This window comes from Pan paniscus, chromosome 7 (assembly GCF_029289425.2).
Source record: "Pan paniscus chromosome 7, NHGRI_mPanPan1-v2.0_pri, whole genome shotgun sequence".
Taxonomy (NCBI): domain Eukaryota; kingdom Metazoa; phylum Chordata; class Mammalia; order Primates; family Hominidae; genus Pan; species Pan paniscus.
This window is the reverse complement of record NC_073256.2, coordinates 79,393,741-79,413,335: the sequence shown is the minus strand read 5'-3', so window position 1 is coordinate 79,413,335 and position 19,595 is coordinate 79,393,741. Positions and strand designations below refer to the sequence as shown.

At 36.1% G+C, this 19,595-nt stretch overlaps 1 long non-coding RNA gene across 2 annotated transcripts in view; it reads right to left on the bottom strand.

Annotated features, from left to right (window-relative positions):
* The window catches only part of LOC117981411 (uncharacterized), a 52,163-nt gene that overhangs the window by 19,595 nt on the left and 12,973 nt on the right, over positions 1-19,595 (bottom strand). The window contains exons 3-4 of one of the 2 annotated variants that reach the window (XR_004672922.3): positions 3,471-3,535; positions 1,693-1,728 (exon numbers count right to left, since the gene is read on the bottom strand). This is a non-coding gene — a long non-coding RNA (uncharacterized LOC117981411). The remainder of the gene's footprint in view (positions 1-1,692; positions 1,729-3,470; positions 3,536-19,595) is intronic. The other variant, XR_008626405.2, reaches the window with a different exon arrangement.

The window sequence follows — 19,595 nt, the reverse complement described above, 5'->3', positions numbered from 1 at the left end:
CAGCATATATAAAAGTGCTATATGATATCTTAAGTGTACATTGATTTAATTTTCTTCTAAATCCAACAAAATTTAGGAAGACAAAAATCCTTCAGTATCTTTGTCAGTTGAGAAATAATGAACACTTCATGTACTTATCAATTCCTGACATGCAAGCATTTTTGCTGAATGTAAACCCATCTATATATAAACTCCGTGTTCTTGAGGTGCAGCTCGATGTTAAGAAGTCAGGAGGTGGAGAAATGCACTATTTCTTTGTTAATTTTGGAGTAGTTTAATGCTGACCAATCAGAAGCCTATAATTAACTCTGGACAACACTAGGAATCTTAAGATCAATATTATTTTTTCATTTTAATTGTCATGTAACTCTCAGCACAATGTCACATAGTTTTATTTGGAATGAATCTTCACAAGTTCAACAGTTGAAGGCAAATTCATGATTAGGCCTCTCAGCTTTCAGAAGGCTTTGCTGAACTCAACAGTTCTGAGACCAAAATTTGGACTGATTTTGCATGCCACCAGAGTAACTGGCTTTTAAAAATGTATACAATTCAGTACAATAAATCAATTTACCAGAAGTTGGATCAATTTGACAGATTTCTTAATTAAATTGACAGGTAGTATGTGTGTCACCCCTCATCCCAAAAGGAAAGATGAGTTCAGGTGACAAGGGAGCTAAAATTTCTATTGAAATGATAAATAAAACTAGTTTCCAATAAGACCATTCAGAAACTAAGAACAGATTAAAAGTCAAACTATGACTACATTGAAAAATATCACAATTTATTGCCTATTTTCATGGAGAAAAGACAAGAGAAGAAATGGACTTACATTCTAATAAAATAAATTTAAATCACACCAAAACCAAATCTTCCAATCCTTGAGAGTTAGGTAATAATGAAATGCATTAGACAGAGTGAGATAGTAGAAAATGTTTTTTTTTCTCCTGATATTATTTCCTATCCATCAGAATTTAGAAATGAGGGGGATTAGTTTTTGTATCATTCCCCTACGAAAAAAGAAACATTATAATGGTTCTAAATTTTCCTCTGAAACAAGTCCAATCCTATAGCATTGATGCCACCTAACCCATTCGTACGTCCCTCCCTATACCCCCTCCACTCTTTCTCTGCCACAGACACTGCATCTATTCCTATCCACTGCAGCTTTAGCTTAGATGGCCCTTTCTTCTTTTCTCTATTTATGCAAATCTCATCATGTTTTAGTAACTCTACCTACTAACATTATATAGAATATATCATATAAACCAATGCTTCTTCCTCCAGTTAGACAGTGCAGTTGAACATATTTCCTCTATCTGAATCCTATCAGTATTTATATTTCCATTTAAAATCCCACCTCTTTCTTGAAACTTTTTCTAAAAACTTAAGCAACAATGACCTCTCCTCCCTGATAGTCTCATAATACCATGCATATTGTAGCATATACTTGACATACAAATTTCATGTTAGAATTTTATTATTTCACTAACTAGTACCATCTTCTAGTTATTTTGAGTACATGAGACTTGTCACCCTAATAGGAGTACAGTGTCATCGAGGGCAAGAACAAATCACACTTTTCCTTTGTGTCATGCAAAAACCCCAGTAAGTACTTGGCAGAAGAGTGTAATGATTTAGAGTAAAGCACAGAGATTTGATTAGATACTATTCTAATCATTTATCACTTACCAGATAGTTTACGTGGTATAAGTTGTTAAATCTCATCTGTAAAAGAGACAGAGTACTTTCTAACGTCATTTATTTGTTGAGGGAATTGAATAAAATAATTCCTGGAAATTTCTAAGTTTAACATAGTATGGTAAATAGTAGAAAGCTATTATTATTTTGTCATAGCCTGTCTTACATTATAACTTACATTTATATTATAAATATTTGTATTCTAATTTGAAAACCGAGGACTCAACCTGAAGGCTATTTTATTTTTTAAATAAAATACTATAAGCCCTTTTATTCCATGTTTTTAAAAAAATACCACTTGAGTGGTTATTGCCTATAAGCCACCTCATTTCTTCATGTAACTGCTGTTTTTCCTTTTATCTAAGGGGTCTAATCACCCTGGTTTGTCTAGAGTAGTGGGAGATGTCAACATAATAAACAAGTTTGATATAACTGTATATAACAACTAGAGAATACATACATATTTTCTCAAGAAAATCTGAAGCATTTACAATACTTGATTATTAATAAGATTATAAAGCAACACTCAAAAAATTCGCAGAATTATTATCAGACTAATCAATATTCTGACCACAATTTTATTAAGTCAATAAATTTTAAAACACTATATATTTGGAAATTAAAAGACAAACAGGCACTTCATTAAATAACTCAGGAGTCAAAGAAGAAATAATGGTGGAAACATAAATTATAATAAATTATAATTAAATTTTATTACTAAAAGGTAATAATAAGAATATGAAAAGTTGTGCCAGATAGTAAAAACAGTATTTACAGGAAAATTTAGAGTTTTAAAATTCTTACTTTGGAAAAGAGGAAAAACTAAAACTTGCTAGGTATCCAATTTTAAAAGTTATAAGTTATAACAACAAAAATTCAGACAAATTAAAAAGAGGTACAAATAAAATTAAGGGTACTAATCTATGAATATTTTAAAAATCCTAGAAAAAAATCAATCAAAACAAAAATTTTAAATGCTAATAAAGTAGAAAAAAATGTTAGCTAGATTGTTCAAGGGGAGAAAAGATTTTTATAAATGAATAAACTAGGCCGGGCACGGTGGCTCATGCTTGTAATCCCAGCACTTTGGGAGGTCAAGGAGGGAAGATCACGAGGTCAGGAGTTTGAGACCAGCCTGTTCAATATGGTGAAACCCTGTCTCTATTAAAAATACAAAAATTAGCCGGGTGTGGTGGTGTGTGCCAGTAGTCCCAGCTACTTGGGAGGCTGAGGCAGAAGAATCACTTGAACTCGGGAGGTGGAGGTTGCAGTGAGCCAAGATTGCACCAGTGCACTCCAGCCTGGGCGACAGAGTGAGACTCCATCTCAAAAAAAAAAAAAAAAAAAAAAGAATAAACTATATTAGAATTGAATTGGTGCCAATAAGACAGGAATTACAAAGATAATAATCCATAAGAAAAAATTGTGATATGCTTTTGCCAGCAAATTTGAACCTTTGATGAAATGGACAAAGACTTAAACGTATATAATGTAAAAGAGACTTAGAAAGAATGAGAAAGCCTCAAAAGTCCTGTAACTATTAAAGAAGTTGAAATAGATGTTTAAAAGCCTCACAGAATAAAAATACAGACAGTTGTATAAATTAATTCTACCACATTTTAAGGTAGATACTGTCTTTCATAATGTTATGTTGCTCTTTCAGAAAATAGAAAAAGGGGGAATGCTTCCCAATCCATAAATGATATTCGTGTAACCTAACTATCAAGTACACTGTATGAGAAATGCAATTTACCCCCAACCCTACTTACCATGTAGATAGTTTATATGAGTGAAATCTTAATCTCATAGTGGGTCATCACTGGACACTGTAGTACTTTAAAATCAAGAAAGAGAAGAATAACCATGTTATTTAAAATTATGGATATAACCAATAAAACTAACAACAGACACAAAAATGTACCCTCTGGTGAGTAAGAAGAGAGTTGGTGCGCGGGAGAACTTCCTGAGCACATTTGAACTGTTTGACCTACAACCGAATGCTAAAATGCGTATTTTATCAAAAACAAAAGAGAGTGTGTGGTTAAGAAATAAAGATTGCAATGGGAATATCATATTTTCAAGAAGAGAAACAAGTCAAGGAGTGTCTGAAAGTTTAGATCTTGTGTTCTTCCTCCATTATGAAGCTTCCTGTTTCATAGTTGTCTGGGACAGGCCTGAACATGGAGCTAGAACTCGTATACAAGCATTACGTCAGTCAGGGTTCAGATTTTTAGATCTTTCATCCATTTTTGAAAATAGAGATCCAAGGCATTGCCATAAAATAAATTGTCTCTCCACTTTGTTTTGCGTTTCTTGAATCACTCCAATTATTTGGATAAATGTACACTTTTCTTTCATTCGCTATTATAAATAGCCTAACAACATGGTAGACACCCAGTAAATATAACTTTTTGTCTCTCTGTTTGTGCTCTCTAACCCACTTGTTGCTTTTCAGTGGAAGAAATGAGTAGGTAGATAGGATCAAACTGAATTTTGTAGACTATAATTGAGCACTGTCATTTCCTTAAAATGCATATTTTTTTATTACTACAGCCCATGACTGGTATTTGCATTCCAGAGTTTTCCTTAATATATAATAAATACTCCATTCTGTTTATATATTCTTAATGAACTAGTAGGTTGGAATTATTTCATTGTATAAGATACAATAAAGCATATTAAATCATTTTGTGGATGCCAGGGTTAAGGAGCACACAAATAGTTATAACCTACCAAGGATCAAAATTACTCAAATTAGTACAATTAGAGAAAACAACATATAGGAGCTCTGAGTTATTGAATACCTTTGCTCTGTTGCTATTATTGTATGCAATGACAAAAAGAAATCCCTCTTGTGATTCTCACATTAATAAAACATTACAGACAGCGCTCAATGTCTTTAATTATGTCTATTTCTGAAAATATTGTTATTATTGCTATTTTCCTAGCTATAGACAGCTTTTTCCCAGCTCTTACAGCTAACACAGTTTCTATTTTGCAGGGAATGAGGTAAGTTCAGATGAGTTCTGGGGAAGAAATGATCCCCAAAAATATTTTGTAACATCAGAAAGGTAACTTCCTTGCCCATTAATCTTTAAGGTGCAAAGTCATGTTAATTTCCTTTAGTTGCTTGAAACAAATTAAAAATAAATGCACCCAAGTAGGCTCAGCCAATGAAGAAAAAAAGCATCATATATTCAAGTATAATACTGCAGTTCAAAATGAAGCAGTGAATTTTGGAGTCAATATCCTTTGGGTCAGATGAATGAGAACTGAAGATCAAGTGATACTCTCCTTTTTTGCTAAACTTTTGTTATTGCAGAATGTTGAGGTGGGATCTTAAATTATTTTCTGTATGTTGTGACTGCTGTATAGCATTCTAGAGCCTCTTATGTAAAGAAAATTCATGAAAATAAAATATGGAGTAAGAAGTGGAGACATTGAACCGCCCCATCTAAGATTATTTGGACCGGCAGCCAGAGAAGAGGCTATACAATGTCTACAGTTCATTACAGGTTTATGAGTCAAAGGATCAAGATGTAAGGATAAAATTCATATGCCTTCAATTACTGAGGTGGTAGCTAATATGCGAACAAGAAATCCAGACACTTGGCTGAATATTTCTCATTTTATCAGGGTTTCCGAAATCATTCAGATGTTGAAATTTTATTCCACTTTCCAAAAACGATAAGTGTGTGCACCTGCTTAAAAAGTTCACTTAAAAGAAATTTGATGAAAGATTTGATGGTTTGATCATATCATATTTCCTCCAGCCTGTGGACATTTGGCAATGCGCAGTAAAGTAGGGTCTTCACAGAGCACAAGTCAAGCATCTACACCATTTTTTCATCACCATCTAAAGTCTGAGCCTATTGAACAATAGATATTTATACTAAACTTGTGAGAAAAAAGTGAACTCAGTAGTCCATAACCTATAAGTTATTGTGGGGTAGGGAAATAATAACTCTGAGAAATAAAAAAGAAAAGGAAACATACTCCCCAGAGGCATTAGCTCTATTCTTGGTTTCCTTATGTGTCATATGTCATAATTTATAACATGGGATATCTCTGCTTACACAGAGCTATTTCAATAAAGATGTTGAAATTCAGATTGTGAACCTCACTACACTACCTTATGGAATTTTTATATTTATGCATTCCTCCACACAGGAGCTTTCTCTGTGGATGGGATGAATGCTGCCCATTTGCAAAGTCCCAAATGGGTCTTCTTGTGACAAAGCCTATTATGCTATCACTACATTTCCATGTCTTTGAGTCCTGAAAACTTTCTGTATTCAGAAGTTCCCTATTATATTTGCACCCACAACTCCTCAAGTCTGTGTTTCTAAAATTGCAGTAGATGTACCACCTGGCACATGCAGAATTATGTCAAGGGAATGAGAAACTATATAGTAAATATGACATCTCCTCCTGGAAAATAAATTTTACTTGAAAATTTTGAGGCAGACAGTTAAGTAATTTGAATGATAATTTAAACATGTTTTATATTTTAAAATATATGGTTATGTTGTGGAATTGAATGCTAAATGTGTATGAATTGTTAGACTAAAACCAAAAACTTCAAAGAATTTCAAGGACACAGGTTTTGCATTAGTGAATCAATAAGGATTTTGTGTATGTTCATTACAAATGGCAATGTGTGTCCAACGTGGTTTAAACACAAAAGGAACAAATTTGCTTATATAAATGAAAAGCCCGTGGGCGGGACTGGCTTTAGGGTATAGCTTGTCTGGACGTTTTTCTTAATCTCATTTTACAATCTTCTCTCCTCCATATTGACTTCATTATTATAAACAAAAGATAGGCGCCAGAGAGCTCTGCTTCAAAATTCAGAGAAAAAAGCAAGAATCATTTTTCCTACAAGTCCCGGGGTAAAAAAAAATGCTTTAAGTCTCACTGGATCCAGTTGTGTCACTGAATTAGTCACTGTGGCTAGCCAAATAATATTCTGATTGGCCAACCTCATGCCCACAGTAGAACTTCAACAAAAGTTTATAAATTGAGAGTGGAAGAATATTCCTCGACCTACAGATAAATTATTGCGTATTTTCCAGAATAAAGGTGAACAGTGCCAGGTGGCATGCTTCACACATGCATGTGCACACATGTACACACACACGAACACTCATACATGCACACACATGCACACACAGAGCTGTCCACCTGAGACCACTTACTGCATCCCATAAACACCCAGCCCTTCCCAGATTGAGTTCTGTTTATCAGCGGTACATAGATGGAAAAATCTAAGAAGCACGTTTTTAACTTTTCCACTAAAACTTAAAAGCTGGTAGAACCTAGCCAGGCTCCCTGGCAATAGGATTGAAGTAGCTACATGAGAGGCTTCAGGAATGGGCACTGATAACAAGCATAGAAGAGATGTTGATCTATATTCCCTCCCAATTCTTGATTTTGTTTCATGCCTTTCCCACCTAATGAGTTCCTGATTGGAGGAAACCTAGCTGACTTAGTCAGAATAGGCAAAGCTGGAGAAATGTTCACAGGACAAGAGGCTTTTCGAACCCATCTTCAAGGTTGGCCAAGACAGTTGCAAACAGTATAATGAACCATAGTAATGACACTGCAGAGACCAATAAAATGCAAGATGATCAATGCTGAGCTCAGAAAGCATCTGATCCTCTGGGTAAACCACACAACTGGGAAATTCCTTGACAATGGGATGAACTTTGTGTCTCTTAAAACTTCAAAAGCATTAAATGCTGTTCCACATGCTATAGCGCTGCACTGTATATTCCCGAGTTTGTTTTTCCCAAAGAGCAGAAATCCCGCTTGGCCTCAAGGGATTATATTGAGAATATATTTTTTGCAATTCATTTGCTAATTTGTACTTGCTAAAATTGATTAAGAAATACTCTAGGCTATTGGCATCATTTGGTTAGCAGCTAATTGAGCACAATAGATGTTAGAGAAAAGGCTAACTGCTGCGGTTCCTGGAAAGGGAAAGGAGCCCCTGAAAAATTCTGGCCACTAAAAATCTTTGCCATTTTCCTGCCACTTTCTTTGCCCTGCACAATTAAAGGAAATTTTTTCACTTGATAATTCATTGAAGAGACATTGAGTAGCACTTTTGTTTCTTTCCATCTTCTGTAGGCTGAGTGGTATTTCCAGCAATATATTCATTTTATGACAAACATATTTTTTTCTATGTATATGACTTGCCATGTATCTAATTATTGGTGTGAGCATCAATTTTAAAGGTTAGCTGAACTCTTAAATGTTATTTTTTCTTGTAGTTTAATTTTCTTATTTAAACCACTTTAGCTTTAGCTTGTGAAGAAAAAGTCCATAATGCTTTAGATCATGAGGCATTCTAAAAACACTTGTACACCTCAACTTCATCCCAAATATTGTATAACCAAAATTATATATTTGTAAGTATAAATTTACAGCAGAGCTGGGTCTCTATTTAAAAGGCTGAGAATGTTAGAATAAGGGGAAAATGCAATGATGCTATATAAATACAAACACATGTGCACATGCACATACAAAGACACACACAAATTTTAATTATAAGCTATTTGCAAAAGGCACACCAAGAACATAACACCAAAAATTGGAAAATAAAGATGTATTAAATAAGGAAGGCAAGTCTAACACAGTATTTTCTGACAGATAAAATTTGAAGCGACAAGCATCAAACAGGATTAAGATGAATATTTCATATCGCCAAATTGTATCACTGATTATAAAGACATAACAGTTGTAAACCTTTATGTACCTTACAGCAGAGCTTAGAAATACATAAAAGTAAAGCAAAATCACGTAAAAGAGTAATAGAAAAACATACAATAATAGTTAAATATTTTATTACACCTCTTCCAAAACTCAACAAATCAAATAAGGATGTCAATAACTTGAATTATATAATTAATAATGTTATCCATTTTGATATAGGAGAATACAACAAGTATGCAATTATGTTGATATTCTAAGTTAAAAATTTTAGTGTATGAAAACAAGGTATAAAGATAAACTCATAGAAAATAGTAAAAAACTATAATGGTAACTTTGAATTGAAAATAGTATGAAATTGTGACTATTTTCTTTAAACATATGCATTTTCTAGTACTGTCTGCTGATGAGGTCTAAAAGCAACAGTAACTCAGTAGCAATGACAGCTCCTATATGAAGACGGTACTCCATAAATACCAAAGTTCTTTAGAGAAGTAGCTGGATACATGCGTGAAGCATAAAATCTAGATTTTCCTGAGACATCTTGTTCCAGAAAACAAGAACACTATCCCACACTAATGGAGTTGTGTCCAAATGACACAAGAACCAACATGGAGGAAGATAGGATACATATTACCAAAGAAGATGAGTCTAATTACTGAAATCTATTGACTGGAAAACTCATGCATTTGAAAGAAAGCACTAATTTATAATTATACTTAATAAGATAAAGTTAAAATCATACAAACACAAATATCGAACATCATTGGAAATAACTATCACAACAGAAGAAATCTAGCAAATAAATGTGGAAGAAAAGATAAAAATTTTAAAACTATCATATTTCAACCCCTAAACACATAATTGACTTAGATAGTGGTCCTCAATAGATAAAACATGAAATAAAACTTGATGGCAAACTTGGCAATGGAAGGATCAGTCTTTCACCACCTAAAACCATTGATCAATTTTAACATCTATAAAGTGGAACAACCACACATTACATACCTTCTGAAGTTATCCAGTATAAAATATATGGATCTAACTATGAAATATTCTTGCCCCAAAAAAGTTAAACATGAATCAAATCAAGCTTTTAAGAGCGAATTTCCAATTTATAGAAAATATAGAATATAAAAGAAGATGTTATATGGCATTATGTGGAAGAAATAAGCAAATCCAGAATATTGGACATTTTATATAACAGCTGAACTTGTTTCTTGAACAAGTTCAATGGCATATTAAAGGAGGGGGTAGGAGAAGATAGACTAGGTAAGAGTAAATAAACTTAGAATATACAACAACTCAATGCAATATGTGGACTTGGAGATCCTAATTAAAATATGTTAATTATAAAAAGGAATTTCTTGAGACAATTGAAGAATTTGACTTGTACCAGGTATTGGGTAAAACAAAAGATTATTGTCGATTTTGTTAAGTGAGATCATGTCATTGTGGTTGTATAAAAAAAATCTTTAGAGATATCCCTGAAGTATGTGGGAGTTAAATGAAATGATATATATTATTTGCTTTTAAAAATTCAGCAAAAATAAAATAAAATAAAATAGAAAGAATTAAGGAAATTAAAAAGAAAGAAACAAAACAAGCTTGTTAAAATCTTTATCCAGACTCTTGACTCTAGGTGATGAGTATACATAGTTCATTTTACTAATCTTTTTTGTGTATGACTGAACATGTTCATAATAACATATTGAAAAGAGTGAAGCTTCTCAGATCTAGCAATCATCTTGTGAAAGGTGGCAGTAATAGTCATATGGCTGTATTAGGAAGTCTAGTGTCCAAGAAAATTGGTTGGGACTTGATGTATCTGCTTTTTCTCTATGTAGCCACTTTCCTTCTAATTAGTTAATTCATGATTGGCTAAATATTTTGGAAATGTAATACAATATATGTGGGGAAGGGATCATGTCTTTAATACAATTTATAGTTCATCTAAAGTACTGCATAAGAGTAACAAAAGCATTCTACCTGCCATAACTGATTAAATCTGTATGAAATTAAGGTTTTAGATTCTTGACATCAAGAAAGAGAAAAAATAAAGTACCCAACTATGAAACTCAATAATCTACTTTTTAATCAATAAATTAACTCAGAAAAGAAAATATAAATTTTTGCTGGCTTGATCCAAAAATAAATGAAGAGAGAATATAACAGGCAGCATTAAAAAAAATGGGACCTAGAGGACACAAAAGAAATGTTCAATTATAAGAAATACTATAAATATGTAGAAAATTTGAAAGGTTAAAAAAAGTCAGCAATTAAATATTACAAAATTGCCATTAGAAGAAATAGAAAGCTAGATTTGCAAAAATGTAAAAAAAAAGCTACATTTTTTTCAGTCTTTTCAAAAATAAGTTATTATTTTTCATAAATGTATATGTGTTAAAATATAATGCTGTTTTTCTTATTTTTAAATGTAACAATAAACTTTTTCATGTTTTTTAAATTTCTAATAGAGTATCAACAAATAAATATCTATCAATAAATATCTAACTCACATAAATAAAATCATGTTGAGTGTAAAGGGATCGTATGACCAGAAAGTTTGAGAACCACTGGTCTAAACACTCAAATTAAAAGGAAGAGATTGTCAGACTGGATAAAAAAGCAAAACTCAACTCTACCCTGCCTATATGAGATACTTTTAAATACAATGACCTAAATAAGTTAATAATAAAACTATTTTTAAAAGCTATACGTTAAGCATAAATTTTAAAAAAGCTAGAATAGCTATGTCTGTATCAGAAAAAAATAGATTTTAGAACAAGGATTAGTATCACATTTAAAGAGGACATTTTATAATGATAAAAGAGTTGTTTCATCAAGAAGACATTTACAATAATACTAAATGTGTTCATGATGGCAGCAGCAGTCCATCTGGAGTGGCCGTTTGCATGATGCTGGCTGTAGTGGGGGAGGAGCTGTTGGGGCTGTGTGCTCCAGGGAGACGGTGGGAGCTGGGAACAGGCAGAAGTCCCACCCACTTCCAAGTTGGAGGGGCGGGAGCCCCACTGTTCTGGGCACAGCTGCACATGCCCACCCACAGCTCCGGACCTGGAATCTCTGCACTCTCCCAGGCCTGGGAAGTCCCTCTTCCCCCACAGGCTTGGAAATGCATGCTCCCACTGCCTGGCCTCTCCCACTCCTGGCACCTGCTCCAATTTCAGAGCGAAGCTGTGGCTGAGCCTGGGCACTGTCACTACCTGGCCTGCTGTGTGAGTGATTGGGGCAGTGCTGACATGCCAGCTCCCTGCTGTCTTAGTCCCCTGCATACCCACAAGCATGAGACAGAGGCTGAAGGGGGTCTAAGGGTGGCTCACCACGGACCTGCAGACACCCTTCGGCATCAGCAGCCTGGGTGCCATGGGCACCACGGATAGCAGCTTAATGGCAGCAGGAGGCAAATACGCTCTGGGTGGAAAGGGGCAGATCCCCAGTGAAACCCCACCTTCAGGCCAGGAACAGCCTGAGGCCAGTGGGATGGGCTGCCAGTTGCCCAGACCAGAGTGAGAACTTATGGTGCTTTTTCCAGCCCGTCCATGGCTGTCCATGGAACAATCAGCATGCACTTCCTCCCCTCTGAAACCAGTAACACCCCCCAACTCAGCCAGACTCAGGCAGACAATGGGATAACCTTCCTGCAGAGAGGAGCTTCCCACTGTGGGTCTCCTCTGAGCTGTTCTGTTGCTCAATAAATCACCTCTTCACCTTGCTCACCCTTCACTTGTCTGTGTACCTCATTCTTCCTGGACATGAGACAAGAACACAAGAACCCACCTAATGGTGGGGCTGAAAGAGCTGTAACACAAACAGGTCTGAAACATGCCTCTTGCTTGCCATGTTGCAGGTGACAAGAAGGACAGAAGAGCTGTAGCCCTTCAGGGAGCACAGATTTAGGAGCTCACTGAGCCAGAGCTGTGACACCCTCTTTGAGGCTCTGTGGTTTCTGGCTTCTCCAGGTTTCTGGGTGCCACTGCATTCCCAGTGCCAATCCTGGAAGCTGCTTGCAGTATGCCTTGTCCAGCCACAGCCTCGCAGGGAGCCGGTGCCTGTGCTAGCACCTGGAGCTGCCTTCTCCACAGCTGGCATGACTGGGTTTCTCAGTGGTCAGAGCTCGTGCTCACTCACTCATACACCCCTCACCACTCCACACCTGACTTGCCCTTGGCAGTTGTGGGATACAGACCGGTAGCATGAGCCAAGCGCAGTCTGCCAGGCTGAGTGGGCAGAACAAGCCCAGTGTGCCCAAGCAAAACTTGGGCAAAGGTGCCACCGGCCACAGAGGTTTCCAGTTGGAAAAATGACACCCTAAGGATCCTGTGACATTTGTATCTAATAATAAAGCATCAAAATGTAAGAAGCAAAAACTGGTAGAATTGAAAAATAAAATAGACAAATCCAAACTATCCTTGGAGATTTCCACAGAAAATGCCCAGCAATTGCTAGAATTGTGAAGATCAGAAAAAAATCTAGACACTTGAAAACCTCATCAACCAATATTGTCTAATGATATTTATAGAGCACTCTACCCAACAATAGAAAACCCACACCTTTCAAATGCACATAAAACACCAAAATATTCTGGGCCATAAAACGAGATTCAATAAATGTAAGGGGGTTACACTCATACAAAGGATGTTGTCTAAATGTAACAGAATTAACCTAGAAATGAGTAACAGCAAAATATATGAAAATTTCTTAAATATTTGAAATTATACAACAGGCTCCAAATAACCTATGCATTACAGAAGAAATCACAAGAGAAATAAAAAAAATTGAACTAGGTTAAAATCATAATATCACATATCAAAACCTGGTAGATGTAACTGAATAGTTGTATTAGAAAAGAAAAAAAGGCTTTGTATTAATGATTTGAGGTTGTACCTTAAAAGAGCTAGTGAAACAAGAATAAATTAAACCCTAAGTAAGCAGAGGGAGTGAAATAATAAAGACAAGAGCATAAATCCATGCAATAGAATAAATGCAACAAAGAAAAAGAGAAAAATCAGAAGATGGCTTATTGAAAAGATGAACAACATTGATACAACTCTAGTGAAACTGATCAAGAAAAAAATTGGCAATTTCAGGAATTAAGGAGTGCATAAGTTCTTTTTCACACTGCTGATAAAGACATACTGAAGATAGGGAAGAAAAAGGTTTAATTGGACTTACAGTTCCACATGTCCGGGGAGGCCTCAGAATCATGGCAGGAGGTGAAAGACACTTCTTACATGGTGGCAAGAGAAAATAAGGGAGATACAAAAGTGGAAACCCCTGATAAAACCATCAGATCTCGTGAGACTTATTCACCACTATGAGAATAGGAGGGGGGAACCCCCCCATGATTCAAATTGTCTCCTACTAGTTCCCTCCCACAGCATGTGGGAATTATGGGAGTACAATTCAAGTTGAGATTTGGGTGGGGACACAGAGCCAAACCATATCATTCCACCACTGGCCCCTCCAAATCTCATGTACTCATATTTCAAAACCAATCATGCCTTCCCAACAGTCCCCCAAAGTTTTAACTCCTTTCAGCATTAACCCAAAAGTCCATAGTCCAAAGTCTCATCTGAGACAAGGCAAGTCCCTTTTGCCTATGAGCCCGTAAAATCAAAAGAAACCTAGTTACTTGCTAGATACGGTGGGGGTACAGGTATTGAGTAAATAAAGCCATTCCAAATGGGAGAAATGGGCCAAAACAAAGGGGTTACAGGCCCCATGCAAGTCCAAAATCCAGTGATGTAGTCAAATTTTAAAGCTCCAAAATGATCTCCTTTGACTCCAGATCTCACATCCAGGTCACACCAATGCAAGAGGTGGGTTCCTGTGGTCTTGGGCAGCTCTGTCCCTATGGCTTTTCAGGGCACAGCCCCCCTCCTGGTTGCTTTCATGGCCTGGCGTTGAGCGTCAGAGGCTTTTCCAGGCACACAGTGCAAGCTGCAGGTGGATCTTTCATTCTGAATGTTGGAGGACAGTGGCCCTCTTCTCACAGCTCCACTAGGCAGTGCCCCATTTGGGACTCTGTGTGGGGACTCCAACCTCACATTTCCCTTCTGCACTGCCCTAGCAGAGGTTCTCCATGAGAGCCCTGCCGCTGCAGAAAACTTCTGCCTGGGCATCCGGGCATTTCCATACATCTTCTAAAATCTAGGTGGAGGTTCCCAAACCCCAATTCCTGACTTCTGTGAATTGGCAGGTGCAACACCACATGGAAGCTGCCAAGGCTTGAGACTTGCACCCTCTGAAGCCATGGTCCAAGCTCTACATTGCCCCTTTTCAAACACAGCTGGAGTGGCTGCGACACAGGGCACCAAGTCCCTAGGCTGCATGCAGCAAGGGACTCTGGGCCCAGCTCACAAAACCACTTTATTCTCCTAGGCCTCTGGGCCTGTGGTGGGAGGAGCTGCTGTAAAGGTCTCTGTCATGCTCTGGAGACATTTTTGCCAGTGTTGTGAGGATTAACATTCGGCTCCTCATTACTTATGCAAATTTCTACAGCCAGCTTGAATTTCTCTTCAGTAAATGTGATTTTCTTTTCTATTGCATTGTCTGGTTGCAAATTTTCCAAACTTTTATGCTCTGCTATCCTTATAAAACTGAATGCCTTTAATAGCACCCAAATCATCTCTTGAATGCTTTGCTGCTTATTTCTTCTGCCAGTTACCCTAAATCATCTCTCTCAAGTTCAAAATTCCACAAATCTCTAGGGCAGGGGCAAAATGCCACCTGTCTCTTTGCTAAAACATAACAAGAGCCACCTTTATTCCAGTACACAGCAAGTTTTTCATTTACATCTGAAACCACCCAGGCCTGTACTTTATTGTCCATATTACTAGCAGAATTTTGGGCAAAGCTATTCAACAAATCTCTCTGGGAAGTTCCAACCTTCCCACATTTTCCTGTCTTCTTCTGAGCCCTCCAAACTGTTCCAACACCTGCTTGTTACCCAGTTCCAGAGTTGCTTCCACATTTTCGGGTATCTGTTCAGCAGTACCCCACTTCTGGTATCAATTTACTGTATTAGTTCATTTTCACACGCTGATAAAGACATCCTAAGACTGGGAAGAAAAAGAGGTTTAATTGGACTTACAGTTCTACCTGGCTGGGGAGGCCTTAAAATCATGACGGGATGTGAAAGGCACTATTTACATGGCAGTGGCAAGAGAAATGAGGGAGATGCAAAAGTGGAAACCCCTGATAAAATAATCAAATCTCGTGAGACTTGTTCACTACCACGAGAATAGTGTGTAGGAAACCACCCCATGATTCAAATTATCTCCCACCAGGTCCCTCCCACAACACATGGGATTTATAGGAGTACAATTCAAGATGAGATTTGGGTGGGGACACAGAGCCAAACCATATGAAGGAGGCAATAATATCACAGATTAATCATATATTAAACAGATAATAAGGAAATATTAAAAATAACTATATAGCAATAAATTTGGCCACTTGAATGAAGTGGACAATTTTTTACAGAAATAAGTTAAAGAAGCTGACTTGAGCAGTAATACATAATTAGTATAGCCGTCTATCTTTTAAAGACATCGAATTTGCAGCTAAAATCCTTTTCTACAGTGAAAATGTCACACTCAGAAGACTTCAGTACTGAAGTCTACTAAATATTCAGGGATGGAATAATATCAATTCTAAACCAATACCTCTAAAAAATAGAAAAGGAGCCATATTCTAACATGATACAAAACCAGACAAAAGACTTTTAAAAAAGAAACAACTATAGATTCTTACATTCATAACATATATGCAAATACCTTTAACAAAAATTTTTAAACTTCCATTCAGCTAAATAAATATATAAAGGAGACATATTATAAAATGATACAAAACCAGACAAAATATTTTTTTGTAGGCAACAATTAGTCTAGTGGTGATTTAATTTTTTTTTATTTCTATACATTTTGGGGGAACAGGTGATATTTGCATACATAAGTTCTTTAGAGGTGATTTCTGAGATTTTGGTGCACCCATCACCCTAGCAGTATACACTGTACCTAATTTGTAATCTTTTATCCTTCATCCCCTCCCACCCTTTCCCCCCGAGTCCTCAAAGTCCATTGTATCATTCCTATGCCTTTGCATCCTCATATATTAGATCCCACTTATGAGTGAGAACATACAATGTTTGGTTTTCCATTCCTGAGTTACTTCACTTAGAATAAGGGTCTCCAATTCCATCCATGTCACTGCTAATGCCATTATTTTGATCCTTTTTATGGCTAAGTAGTATTCCATGGTGTGTATATATATATATATATATATATATACATACAAGATATATATATATATATCTCACAATTTCATTATCCACTCATTGATTGAAGGGCATTTCGGCTGGTTCCATATTTTTGCAATTGCTGCTATAAACATGCATGTGCAAGTATCTTTTTCGTATAACAACTCTTTTCTTCTGGGTATATACCCAGTAGTAGGATTCCTGGATCAAATGGTAGTTCTATTTTTATTTCCTTAAGGAATCTCCATACTGTTTTTCATGGCAGTTTTACTAGTTTACATTCCCACCAGCAGTGTAAAAGTTTTCCTTTTTCACCACATCCCCACCAACATCTATTTTTTTTTTAATTTTTTGATTATGGCCATTCTTGCAAGAGCAAGGTTGTATCATACTGTGGTTTTGATTTGCATTTCCCTGATGATTAGTAATGTTGAGCATTTTTTCATATGTTTGTTGGCCATTTGTATATCTTCTTTTGAGAATTGTGTATTCATGTCCTTAGCCCACTTTTTGATGGAACTGTATCTTTTCTTCTTGCTAATTTGTTTGAGTTCCTTGTAGATTCCGGATGTTAGTCCTTTGTCAGATGTATAAAATGTGAAGATTTTCTCCCACTCTGTGGGTTATCTGTTTTCTCTGCTGATTGTTTCTTTTGTTGTGCAGAAGCTTTTTAGTTTAACTAAGTCTCATTTATTTTTATATTTGTCTTTGTTGCATTTGCTTTTGGGTTATTGGTCATGAAGTCTTTGCGTAAGTCAGTGTCTAGAAGTGTTTTTCTGATGTTATCTTCTAGTATGTTTATGGTTCAGGTCTCAGATTTAAGTCCTGGATTCATCTTGAGTTGATTTTTGTATAACGTGAGAGATGAGTATCCAGTTTCCTTCCTCTACATGTGACTTGCCAATTATCCCAGCACCATTTGTTGAATAGAGTGTAATTTTCCTACTTTATGTTTTTGTTTGCTTTGTGGAAGATTAGTTGGCTGTAAGTATTTGCCTTTATTTGTGGGTTCTCTATTCTGTTCCATTGGTCTATGTGCCTATATTTATACCAGTACCATGCTGTCTTGGTGATTATGGTCTTATAGTATAGTTTGAAATCAGGTAATGTGATGCCTCCAGATTTTTTCTTTTTGCATGGTCTTGCTTTCACTATGTGGGCTCCTTTTTGGTTCCATATGAATCTTAGGATTTTTTTTTTTTAGTTCTGTGATGAATGGTGGTGGTATTTTGATGGGAATTGCATTAAATTTGTAGATTGCTTTTGGCAGTATGGTCATTTTCACAATATTTATTCTACCCATCAATGAGCATAGGATGTGTTTCAGTTTGTTTGTGTCATCTATGATTTCATTCAGCAGTAATAGATTGCAGTTTTCCTTGTAGAGGTCTTCCACCTCCTTGGTTAGGTATATTCCTAAATATTTTATTTTTTTCACCTATTATAAAAGAGTTTGAGTTCTTTATTTGATTATCAGCTTGGTTGCTGTTGATGTATAGCAGAGCTGCTAATTTATGCACATTGATTTTCTATCTTGAAACTTTGCTGCATTTATCAGTTCTAGGAACTTTTTGGAGGAGTCTTTAGGGTTTCTAGGTATACAATCATATCAGCAAACAGCTACAGTTAGACTTCTCTTTACTGGTTTGGATGTCCTTTATTTCTTTATCTTGTCTGATTGCTCTGGCTAGAACTTCCAGTACTATGTTGAATAGAACTGGTGAAAGTGGACATCCTTGTCTTGTTCTAGTTCTCAGGGGGAGTGCTTTCAATTTTTCCCCATTCAGTATTATGTTGGGTTTGTCATAGGTGGCTTTTACTACATTAAGGTAAGTCCCTTCTATGCTGATTTTACTGAGGGCAAAACCAGACAAAAGACTTTTAAATAAGAAACAACTATAGGCTCCTGTACTCATAACATATATGCAAATATTGTCAACAAAAAATTTAAAAATTCCACCTAGTTAAATAAATATATAAAGTATAAAATATCATGATATTTTTTGGTTTATCCAATTAATGCAAAGTTGGTTTCACATCTAAAAATTAATGTAATTCACTATATGAATATATTAAAACAAAACAAATCATACAATCCTCTCAATTAGTGCATAAAAAGCATTTGACAAAATTTGATACCCGTTCATGGTAGAAATTCTCAGCAAACCAGGAATAGAAAGGAATTTCCTCAAGCTGACAAAGAATATTTACAAAAATCCTACTGCCAACAACAAATTTAATGGTGAAAAATTTAAGGCTTTCCCACTAAGACTAAGATCAAGGCAAGAATATCTCTCACCACCACTGATTTTAAACCAGGTGAAAATATTTTCTAATTTCTCTTGCGGTTTCTTCTTTTTTTTTTTTCTTTTTTTTTTTTTTGAGACAGAGTCTCTCTCTGTCACCCAGGCTGGAGCACAATGGCATAATCTTGGCTCACTGCATCCTCCGCCTCCTGGGTTCAAACGATACTTGTGCCTCAGCCTCCCAATTAGCTGAGATTACAGGCTTCTGCCACCACACCCAGCTAATTTTTGTATTTTTAGTAGAGACGGGGTATCACCATGTTGGTCAGGCTGCTCTTGAACTCCTGACCTCAGGTGATCCACCTGTCTTGGCCTCCCAAAGTTCTGGGATTACAGGCATGAGCCACCGTGCCCGGTCTTGTGGTTTCTTCCTTAACCATTATACTGGAGGCCCTAAAAAGTATGACAAGGCAAGATAAATAAATAAAATAAATAAAAGACATAGAGATTGGACTGTTTTTATTTTCATATGACATAGTCCTCTATCTAGAAAAATCCTAAGTAACCCTCGAAAAAGCTAGTAGCATGAATTAATTGAAAAGGCGGATGGATAAAGGATCACTATTACAAAAATCATTTCTATTTGTATGGGC